This window comes from Labeo rohita, unplaced genomic scaffold, assembly GCF_022985175.1.
Source record: "Labeo rohita strain BAU-BD-2019 unplaced genomic scaffold, IGBB_LRoh.1.0 scaffold_245, whole genome shotgun sequence".
NCBI lineage: Eukaryota > Metazoa > Chordata > Actinopteri > Cypriniformes > Cyprinidae > Labeo > Labeo rohita.
The window spans coordinates 83,882-95,456 of record NW_026128715.1 but is presented as its reverse complement, the minus strand read 5'-3'; the positions used below and the strand labels follow the sequence as shown (position 1 = coordinate 95,456).

Below are 11,575 nucleotides of genomic sequence, written 5' to 3'. Positions count from 1 at the left end.
TACCTCTCATCACGACTATTTAACACTTTGTTGCATTCATGGCTGTTAAGTTATCTAAAATACATTGATTTACAGATTTTTGGTCTGATCAAGTATTTTCATAGTGTTCACCTTAAAATCATTGTTTGGTTTATGCAGTGTCCTTATTATGCTCCCTACAAACCACAATCAAATTCCAGAGTCCAGACCAACCAAATCAGCACCAACACTGCATAAAGAGACAAGCAATTTATGCAGTGTTTGGGGCTCCAGGAACATGGTTGGAAACCACTAACTAAACTAAACCACCAACATCAGCTTCATCAGACCATCTTAATCCTCTGGTTGTGTAATATGAGATAAAAAATTATGAAAAATTGCACAGTTTTTCACACTAGTGAAAGACTAGTAAGACTAGATGTTTAATCAGGAAGTTTGCTTTTAAATGCTTTTATTTTGTACAAAATTGCAAAAGGTCACAGTTGTGGTGTTCCTGGTCAAAAATGACTATTGCTTATGAATCTGTCATTAGCTATATTATCACCAAATATTGGATTCAGTCTTTTTTGTCAACTTGTTTTCTTTCATTTAGGACTTTACACTTTGTATAGGTTTAGGTTTTTATGTAAGTACTGGTACTTCTGATTGGGCTGAGACTGGAATTAAGCGAGTCTGAAGTAAAAGTAGGGGGTATGCCGCCACCTTGTGGGGGAAATATTAAACCCTTGACTAAGGAAGACTTGAGTGAGTAACAGGATCTTAGTCCCCCCACCAAATGCTTTAGGTCTCTATTAACAGATAGTTATATGTTGGTGCCTATCGTGTTGCTTTGTAGTGCTACAGATGAGGTGAGGTGGGCTCCAGGATTTACTTTATACACGGTGGGACCTGGTGTGTGTGTGTGAGCGTGCAGATAACTTTGAAGATACAAGCTTTTGACTGCACAACCCACCCTCCCCTAAATCTAACAGAATAGATGAGACACCCCACTCCTTAGTATAACAGACTCAACTTAACGTACACAGTTACAGTTTAACTAGACAGAAATATTTCAGTGAAAGGTAGTACACTCAAGACAAATTAAATGAGTCATAACTTCTTTCTTTTGTTTTGTTTCTTTACTGGAAACGTGAAAGTATTTCAAATTCAATCAATTCAGAATTAAATAAAAAAATTACAACAATAAAGATAATAACAACAACAATTTGTGACTGTTTCTGCTGTACCTTAAACAACAATCAGTGTTCCTCTTTTACAGCACTGAAAATTTTCACATTCACAATCAGTGTGATTAAATCAGTTCAGTTCAAATGTTGACTTCAAAAATCCAGGAAAAATGATACTCAGTCCATTCAAAAATTCAGAATGTTCATAGACTTGCAAAAGAACATGAATCACTTTGCAGGTAAATTCACCCATCACAGTTCCACATATTAGAGATTTCCTTTAAAGCACAGTTCAATCTTTATACTCGTCGAAAGAAAAGATTACTTGCTTACCAGCAGTCAGTGGAAAATAAAAAATAAAGTACATCACCACTCTTGGGTCATGGACGGAGCGCTGAAAGGTTTCCAGATAGGCAGGGTAATGTTCCTTTAACTCTATGATCTCCACCGATTGTCCCCGTGACCCTAAAGTCTACAGCTTGATCCAAGGAAACCACAATCCTGTCCAACGGAGATCAGTCCGAGAGATATCCAACGAATCATCCAACTCTCCTCACCAAAAGTAAACAACAGCATCCACCACGTTTTGAGTTTGTACGAATTAACAAAAATCAGATGCAAAATGCATACAAAAACACAGGAGTATTCAACTCCAACGCTGAACATCTCTCTACTAACAATATAAACAAACTCAGAACAATACACAAACAAATAATAACTTACAAACCATAAAGTATTTATTGTCATAAGCATCAATTACAACAAGAGTGCAAACAAAGAACAAACAGAGAAAGACTCAATCAACAAGGCATAGAATGATGTTGTGATTCCTCCAATCGCAACAGACAATAACTGGAGTCAGCCATTAAAAGATCAGTAACTTAGTTACTAGTTAATTAATAGGTTAATTTCTGCAACAAAAGTGTCACATTGAATACTGTGTGTGTCTTGATTACAGTCTGATGAATTTCTACACATGAGGAGAAGGTCATGTGCTCTTTAGAGGCACTGTGGTCAAAGCTAAATGAGAACATTATCTGTGTACAACACACAATGGTTTGAGAGATACTTCTGTGGTAAAACACATCATAGGATAACAAGTATGTAGTGAACATTTTAAATGACATTGTTTCAACAACACATTTCCCTGTTCATCTGAAACCAAAAACTTTTACACAAGAGACACGGAGTACATTTCTCAGTTTGACTGGATGGATTCTAGAAGCTTGTAAAAGACAGAGCTGAAATGTTGATGATGTCACAGTGATTGACACTTGTGGATGTGTCGTGTCTCACTAAACGGAATCTTCTATAGCTACTCATTCAGTCCATCCGCTTCCTTTTGGCTCATAAAAGGTGTTTCTTCAGTCATTTCTCTTCCTGTTAATTCTGAAAGGAAACACAGAAACAATCACAGAAATTATTCATTTAAATAACATTGTCAATAGCCCATTTGACTCATTTTATAAGTTGAATCCTGTTTGAGCACTTCCTCTTTTCTCACAAATGAGTATAGCATTTATAATTGTGAACTCAGTCAACTTAAATGTAAAGTTCACACTGATCCTTTGACGCATTAAAATATTTACAAATTAGCCATTTCTTTCAGGACAAACTTTCATACACCTACATTCATTTCTGGCAGCTTGTGTTCCGAGGATTTTTACTTTTTTTTTTATGTACAAACAAAAACGTAATCTCACCTTCTTTCAGCTCTTCCAGTTCATTTCCAGGAGCCGATCTATCTGTTCCAGTTTTAAAACAATCACAGACAAATTAGACAATGAAACATTTATATTTATTATACATGGTCACATGAAAACTAGAAAAAAAAAAAAAAAAGTACATTTTTAATTGTAATTTTATGTTGTTACATTACATCTCTTTTGCTGGAGTACCAACTGTTACCCATGAATAATTGATTATTTGTTTATTTTATTATTTTTTAATGTTACATTTAAAGACAACTACTTGAACTCCAGCATCTTCAGTAATGGTTTTACGGATTACAAGGCTCTTTTGCCCTGTCTGTCTCTCAGTCTCTTATCAGCACCAAACACTTTACTTATGGCAGTCGTGGCCTAATGGTTAGAGAGTCTGGCACCGGCAGGAATTGAAGGTGGGGATTGTGAAGGAACCGCGTTCTTTCCACCTTCAATACCATGACTGAAGTGCCCTTGAGCAAGGCACGGAACCCCCAATTGCTGGGTGCTGGAGCACTGGCTGCTCACTGCTCCAGGTGTGTGTTCACAGTGTGTGTGTGTTTGTTCACTTCTCACTGCTGTGTGTGTGCACTTGTGATGGGTTAATTGCAGAGCACCAATTTCAAGTATGGGTCACTATACTTGACAATACGTCACAACTTTCACTATGGCAGTCTCTTCAACATAAATTAACTGTTCCCTCTCACCTTCTCTGATCTCTGGTCTCGTTGCCTCTTCTTTTGTAGCATCAGCACCTATACAAACAAAGACTTGTAAGAAACTGTGTATACTGTTTAGTATCTATCGAAATGCACAAAAAATACATGTTGTACCTATAAAGGTTACATAGGATACTTAAAACACTAAGACAAGGCTTGCTTTTTTAAATACAAAAATTAAACATCAGTAGCTTCTTCAGTGTCTGTGCAGACTATGCGTTTTCACCGAACATTTCTCATTGCACTACGAAACACATTTTGCACTTGCTGTATCAGTAGTACTTACTTGTTTCTTGTTCAGAGATCTTCACATCATCTGCGAAATCTGCACACAGAAACAGAGAAATTATATTATAAGAGAATGAACATCAGCAACCCTGAGAAGAATTCGTACATGTTTCACAAGGTGGCCAATTCGTACAAATTCATACGAAAGACCACCCCTAAACCTACCTGTCACACAAATCATACGAGTGAGGTTTTACAAATTTGTATGAATTAGCCACCTCGTAAGATGTAGGAACTGGTTGTGAGATAATGTTGGATTCTTCATGTGCTTCGAATAATCACTTCATCATCTGCATGACTTTTATTGAACAGCAACAATTGCAGTAATGTTGTAATGTGTGAACAATAGTTAAATCGTTATTATTAAAAATTAACATTAATGACAATTAACAATAAACAATACTTTTCACAGTGTGTGTTTGTTAATGTTAGTTTATATATATATATAGAGAGAGAGAGAGAGAGCATTAAAAATCACCTTTTAGCTCTTTTAGTTCATTTCCAGGAGAGTTTCCATCTAATCCTGTTTTAACAACAAATTTTTGTTTTTGTACAAAATCAGCCATGTGTTAAATCCTATACTCACTCAATTTAAACTTGACGACTTGTCACAGTTATAAACTCTTTTGTTGTGTTTTGTTTTACATAGGTTCTGTCTTCTGTATTGGTTTAGTCCTTTGTGTTGGTTTCTTCCATTTCCTGTTTGTCCTTATTTGGTTATGTTCCTGTTCTCATTAGTTCAGTATGAGTTAACTCCCATCACCTTGCCCTTATCAGCTACCCTATTTAAAGTGTCTTTTCTGTTCAGTTCGCGGTTGGTTATTGTTTAGAGTCACATGTATTGCCTTGAATTTGTTATTCTTCATGTATTTTGCGTGCATGCTTCTTTTTTTTTTTTTTTTTTAATAATTAAAGCCTTTTGTGGATTACCTTCGTCTTCATCACCTTCCTTGGACTACATGTGACGCATGTGTAGTAGTGCAAATGAGATTTGAGAACTTCAGCTGATGGGATACTTTCAGTGAATAATGATCTACATCTAGGTCTGTTCTTCACACAAAACCATAAGTTGACTTTTAAAAACGTGGACAAGTGTTACCCATGATCACAACTGAATAAACAAACCCTTCTTATATTAAAAATATTACATCAAAAGACAACTACTTACCATGTGCATGAACTTCTTCATTTTCAGCTCTGATTGCAATTCTCTTCCTGCCCTGTCTGTCTCTCAATCTCTTATCAGGACCAAATGCTTTACTTATGGCAGTCTCTTCAACAAAAATGAACCGTTGCCTTTCACTTTCTCTGATCTCTGGTCTCTGTGTCTCGTCTTATGTGACATCAGCACCTAGAAACAGAGAAATACAACAACGCTATAGACATTAGATCAAATGTGCATGTGATCAGAGTTTTGAAATTGCCTGTACCTGTAAATGAATAACTATTTAACACAATGAGACCAGGCAAACTGAACCAGCTATAGAGATCAGATTTTATGGCATGACTCATAGGTTTGTCTATGTGAGATGACACAATCAATGACCCACACAGTTTTTCTTGGAAGTCTTGTTTTGTTGTTTGCAGTCATACATAAAAGGGTCTGGAGAAATGTATCAGAACAATATACATTTTAAGTATAGTAAGTAAAGTATACATTTTAGTGTAGTGAAGTAAACGTCAACAAAATACTTTGAAAATACAAAAAAAAAAAAAAAAGCACAGTAATTGAATTGTCAAAAAACAATATTCTCACAACAATTATTTTATATATTTTAACACCTGTAACTCTTTTTATTGAACTCTAATGTTGTATAATGAAGTTTTCTCTTGTAGCAACTTTAATACTTACTCATTTGCTTTACTTGTTCAGACATCTCGACTTCGTGCCACAGCGGCACATAGAAACAGAAATGAAGACATTTCAAGTGAGTTTGTTGTAAATTCACCATTTTAAACAGAGATTCAGTCATGAGTACATAAATGTCATTCGGCTTAACACTAAACAATCACACACTAAATCAAACACAGCAGAACTTGTGGTGAAAATCTTGGATCTAAAAAGTAATTTTACATTTAAACTCTTAAAGCTAATTTTTCTCTTGCTGCATTAGTTTTAATACTTACACAGTTGTTCTGAGATCTTCTGTTCACCTGTCACAGCAGCACATAGAAACAGAGAAACAAGATTATGAGTGAATGAACAGATGAACATGACACATGAGTTATCAAATACAGCTTTCTGTTTTCTGTGAGTTCTATGAGCTTCAATAACAGCATGACAACACAACATGAGCAAACACTACAGATAACTGAAGCTCGACCCCTTATAACACAAACAGATTTAATCAAACACAGATCTAAAAAGTTGTAAATTCAGCATTTTAGCAGGAAATATTAATGTAGTATATAACATGTATGATGAGTATTTAAATGTCATGCAGCTCAATACTGGACAATCACACTTAAATCAAACAAAAGCAGAATTTGTGGTGAAAATTATAAATATTGACTATGAAAAACCATATTACACACTTAAAATCTACTGTAGCACAGTAAAGCTGACTTTTCTCTCATATCAGCCGTTATACTTACGCAGTTGCTTTAGTTGTTCAGAGAGCTTCGCTTCATGTCGCAGCAGCACATAGAAACAGAAATGAAACACTGAACATGACAAAAGCACTAAGATACTTAATGATCACTAAGAATTACAGTATTGTCATGTGTGAAATCATCATTAATGTGAATAAACAATAAACAATACTTTCCACTGCATTTATTGCTTATGTTAATTTGTTTTTAAATTTGTTCAGTGATCATGAATAATTACTATGAAAAATCCTTAGGCTATACATTTAACATAATGAAACTCCTCTCTCTCTTGCTGTATCTGCTGTAAAACTTACGTAATGCTTTATTGTATCCTCTGCTTCATGTCACAGCAGCACATAGAACGAGTAATAAGGAGATTATAAGTGAATGGAGACAAACACTGAGAAGATACTGTGTGATTCTTCATGTGGTTTTAAAAATCACTTCATCACCTGCATGACTTTTTAATAATGATCTGTGACAATTACAGTAATGTATGTTATTCAGTCATCAGTATATTAATGGCATGCAGCTCAATACTGGACAATCACACTTATAGTGCATATAGTATACCATCATTCCCTTTATCTTTTGTTACACCCTGGAAAATAAAATAAAATAAATGAAGATGAGTTTGGTTGCAAGATGAGTTTGGTTGCAAAACGCGATAAACGCCATTTTTTGACATTTGGATTTTATTATTGGAAATCACTGTTCAGATGTACCTTAATCTATGTGTGAAATGCTGCCATTAATAAAATTTAAGAATGTACATTTTAGACCTACTATAAAATGTATTTTTTCACAAAACGCGATATCCGCCAGACCAGTTTCTTTACAAAGTGCGATATAACCAGGGTTCGAAATTAACACCCGCCAACCCGCCAAATGCGGGTTAAAAATCATTTTGGTGGGTATTGATAAAAACTTACCAGCCAGTTTGGCCGGTGAAGCATGAGCCAATCATGCAAATCATGTCAGAGACGACATTTCACATGAACACTACACTACGGGTGACGTTTTAGATACCTATTGGCAGCAGCGCGCAGATACTGTACGCTTCGGTTTGCGGGTCCAATCAACGACGACAAGAGCGCGAAAATACAAACAAGAAATAGGAAATAGCGGATGAGCAAAGAGGACTGAGCTGGACAGCGAAATAAGCTAAAATCAAAATGCTGCGGTGGTTAGGACAGACGTCAGGATCACGCGAGCGCAGCATCCCCTGGGAAGAGAGTCAATGCCGGTGAAGTGCTCCGAGTTTGCTCACTGATTTAACGATAATATCAAAACAAAAAACATATATTTTAAAAAGAGGATTCAATAGGCAAACTAAAAACGTTTACCATTTAATTGTTTATACTGTAGGCGAGCTGTCAGTCACGTAGGCTACGTTTATAGCGTTTTGCAAAAAAAAAAAAAAAAAGTTATATGTTATGTTATGTTGTGTATGTTCTGGCCAAAACTAACTCAGAATCTTATTATTATTAATCAATCTTTGTATATACTATTCCATATATTTATGATGTACTGTTTTTTTAACCAATTTAAGATGTTTGACAATGTTAAGATAAATATGTTGCATTTTGGCATGGTTTTTGACTTATTTATGAACTATTTATGGACATAAAATTAAATAAAAAATATCCTGGATTTGAAAAATATTGTGTCCCTGGCCTTCACTGAGCTCAAGTAATAGTTTCATGTACAAAAATTGTGAATGAACTTGACTGTTGATGTCTTAAATAATAATGTCAAATAACCAACATTTCTCAAAATGGATATATCTCGTTTTGCAACGAAACTCTTCAAATTAAGTCTAACTTTTGGAGCTGCATGTATACATTATAACCCTCATCTTTAAAGTAAAAATAGCATTTTAAAAAAAAAAAAATATATTGAGGATTATTAAAAATTAATCCGTAAAATGCCTGGTTTGCTCAGGTGCAAGCAATCAGTTTACAGATTAAACACCAGGTAACTGTGCCACCTGACATCAACAGTGGTGATGTTGTTTACTTCAGAAAAAAACAAGCTGTTTATTGAAGATTCCACTGTTAGTAGCACATGGTACGGCAAAAACTTCACCATGGTTGGGAAAGTGCTTTCAAAAGACCTCTGGGATAAAGTTGTAGAAAGGCACAAGTTAGGAGAAGGCTACAAAAACATTTCAAAGGTTATAGCTATCCCTCAGAGTACTGGTCATAACATCATTAAGAAGTGGAAAGTGTATGGCACCACCAGCACATTGTCTAGATCAAAATGGATGACAGAGCCAGAAGGACATTGGTAAGAGAAAAGCTTTGAAAAACTTACGAGGCTTTATGTCTGGGTCTGGACTGCTAAAACAACAAAATGGTTTAAAGGAATGAAGGTGAATGTTCTTGAGTGGCCAAGTCAAAGCCCTGACTTAGATCCAATCGAAAATCTGTGGATGGATTTGAAGACAGCAGTCCATTGGTGCTCACCACAGAATTTGACTGAACTTGAGCAATTCTGCAAGGAAGAATGGGGAAATATTCCCCACTCAAGGTGTGCTAGTACAGAGTCAGACATATCCAAAAAGACTGATGGCTGTAATTAAAGGACAAGGTGACTCTATGAAGTAATAAATCAAGGGGCTGATTTTTATTATTATTATTATTATTAATTTGCAGAACTGTTGTGTTTTTTTTTTTTTCATTGGTTTGATGTGATGAGACCAAAATTGTAAATAAAGCTGGATAAGTTATTTTATAATGGGGTTTGATTTCAGGCTGTATGACAAATAAAGTAATTTCAAAGGGGTATGATGATTTTCTATAGGCACTGTAAACCAAACACAAGCAGAGAGTGGCTTAAAAGTATAAACATTGCCAATGAAAACTATTTTGTACATTTAAACTGTACTTTAGCTGAATAAAGTTCACCTTTCTCTCTTTGTATCAGCTGTAATACTTACACATTTGCTTTAGTGTTTCATAGAGCTCCTCTTCATGTCACAGCAGCACATAGAAACAGAAATTAGGAGATTTTAAGTAAATGAACAAAGGGCCTTGACAAACACTTGAGAAGCTCTGTGATACTTCATGTGCTTCTATTAATCACTTCATCATCTGCATGACTTTTTATTAATGACAAATAACAAATATAAAGTCATCAGAATATAAATGTCATGCAGCTCAATACTTCTAATGAACATATAGATATTGACTGAAACATTGTATTATACTTTTAAAATCTACTGTGGCACAATAATGCTATAGTACTTACTTTTTTCATTTTCACTCACATCCGCTTCATCTGTAGCAGCACATAGAAACAGAGAAATGAGGAGATTATAAGTGAAGGAACAGATGAACATGACAGAAACACTGAGAAGATACTGTGTGATTTTTATGTTAAACTTCACTGATGCATAATGAAGCTATTTTTTACCTCATTTTATCAGCTGTAATACTTACTCATTTTCTTTAGTTTTTCAGAGATCTCGGCTTCATGTCACAGCAGCACATGGAAGTAAATGAACAGATGAACATGTCAAAAACACTGAGAAGATACTGTATGATTCTTCACGTGCTGCTAATAATCACTTTATTTTAATGTCCAGTAACAATAACAGTAACATTGGCCAGTTTTTTTTTTTTTAAGGAATACTGCAGTGTCTATTATCAGTGAGTTATCTTATCTCCTTATATGTTTATCTTATCCCTTTATTTCATAAGGCAAGGGGTCATGACATGGACTTCACCATTTCTCAAACTTTATTAGCATTTACTTAAGAGTCTGTAATGCAGCTGCTGTCAGATACTGCTTCATCTTTCAACAAAAGTTGAGAACTCTCTGTTACACTGGTTTTCATAGTACATTTATGAGCTATTGTTTTACAAAAAAATAAATAAATAAAATCCTTTTTTGCTGCATCAGTTTTAATACTTACGAAATTCTTTTTTACAGTACTTCTCTTCATGTCGCAACAGCACATAGAAATTTTACAGTGAGTGAATGAACAGATGAACGTGACTGAAACACTGAGAAGATACTGTGTGTCTGTTCTAAAAATCACTTCATGCCCTGCAGGACTACACTTATGATCAGTAATGCTGTATGTGTATGGTTTTAACAAAACACACTGAGGCTCCAAAGATCTCCCATTTTGGGCTCAGACTTCAGAATTCACTAAACTGTTAACAGGAGATTCGCTCTGATCAGATTATTTGAATCAGTGAGTTGTTGACTCAAGAACAGATGCAAATAGTTCAGAATCACTCCATGCACAATGCTCTTTGCTGTGGCACAATAAATCTAAAATTTTCGCCGTTGCATCAGCTGTAATACCTACTCATTTGCTCTAGTTGTTTAGTCATTTTCGCTTCATGCCGCAGCAGCACATAGAAACAGAAATGAGGAGATAGGTCAGTGTAACCCTGCACTAAATCAATCACAAGCAGAAGTTGTGTTGAAAATTATAAATACTGACTATTTAAAAAAAAAACATTACACATTTACTCTAGTACAATACATCTCACTTTTCTCTAATATCAGCTGTAATACTTACACATTTGCTTTAGTTGTTCAGAGAGCTTTGCTTTATGTCACAGCAGCACATAGAAACAGAAATGAATGAACAGATGAACATGTCAGAAACGCTAAGATACTGTGTGATTCTTCATCATCTGCATGACTTTTGTATGACTTACGTATTAGTTTTTGTAGTTCAGAGTCTCTGCGCCGATAATAAATGACAACACTAGTAGCTACAGCTGCAGCCACTAGCAGCATAATAACACATATCCCTGCTACAGCACCTGGAGACAAACCTGAACATACAGTGATAAAGAGAAACAGTCATATGTATATGACTGAATATGTCAATTATTAGTAGACTCAGAGTTTTAGAGTTGTGCTGAAAAAATAAAGTGACTCACCAGAGACAGAAACAGTGAATCTTTTGAATAAGATCCTTCTGTCACTGATGATCTTTAGTCGAAATTCTCCAGTATGCTTAGTTTCGAGGTCTGTGATGGTCAGAGATCCAGTCTTACTGTCCAGCTCCAGTCTGCCTCTGAATCTCCCATCGTCACCATCGTAGTATGATGTATGATTGTCTTCTGTATCACCTTTAGCAATGAGAGATCCTTCAGCTCCA

General features: G+C 35.3%; 1 long non-coding RNA gene across 1 annotated transcript; it reads right to left on the bottom strand.

The window, feature by feature from the left end:
- Positions 1-1,929: 1,929 nt before the first annotated feature.
- LOC127159718 (uncharacterized) lies at positions 1,930-6,819 on the bottom strand. The gene is made up of 9 exons (XR_007826530.1): positions 6,762-6,819; positions 6,451-6,480; positions 5,983-6,009; positions 5,708-5,737; positions 5,024-5,206; positions 3,854-3,892; positions 3,556-3,603; positions 2,849-2,890; positions 1,930-2,534 (listed from the first exon to the last, which is right to left on the bottom strand). It is a non-coding gene; the product is annotated as an uncharacterized LOC127159718 (long non-coding RNA).
- Between the last annotated feature and the right edge of the window lie 4,756 nt (positions 6,820-11,575).